Source organism: Cucurbita moschata, unplaced genomic scaffold (genome assembly GCF_002738365.1).
Source record: "Cucurbita moschata cultivar Rifu unplaced genomic scaffold, Cmos_1.0 Cmo_Scf00002, whole genome shotgun sequence".
NCBI lineage: Eukaryota > Viridiplantae > Streptophyta > Magnoliopsida > Cucurbitales > Cucurbitaceae > Cucurbita > Cucurbita moschata.
The window spans coordinates 3,313,975-3,314,379 of NW_019268518.1; the positions used below are offsets into that span (position 1 = coordinate 3,313,975).

The 405-nt window shown below is 25.7% G+C and overlaps 1 long non-coding RNA gene across 1 annotated transcript in view; it reads right to left on the reverse strand.

Annotated features, from left to right (window-relative positions):
* LOC111456067 overlaps positions 1–196 on the reverse strand; it is a 964-nt gene extending 768 nt beyond the window's left edge. Inside the window, exon 1 of the long non-coding RNA XR_002712693.1 lies at positions 116–196. This is a non-coding gene — a long non-coding RNA (uncharacterized LOC111456067). The remainder of the gene's footprint in view (positions 1–115) is intronic.
* Positions 197–405: the final 209 nt, after the last annotated feature.

Genomic DNA, 405 nt, shown 5'->3' on the forward strand with positions numbered 1-405 from the left:
AAAAAAAAAAAAAAAAAAAAAAAAAAAAAAAAAAAAAAAAAAAAAAAAAAAAAAGATCAAAATAGAGATATCTAATAATTTGAAGACTAAAATAGACTATATCGGATGAACAAACATGAGAAAAGAAGAGCAAGGAACAATGGGGAGCAAACTCGAAACTTGGCCATCTCTTAGAAATTGATAAACGAATGATATAGTTAATTTATCTCTTGGGTTATTTCATTTGTGATTGTAGAGCTTGTATTTATGGGCAGATTTGTGATTTACAAACATGGAAACTCGATCATTTTTAGTATTTTATTGGACAATTCTATATGGAAATTACGTCAATTATTGGAACTCTTAAAACGTTTACTTTTTATGAGAGGTAATTTAACACAAACTTATCCTTGTTTATGGAATAAT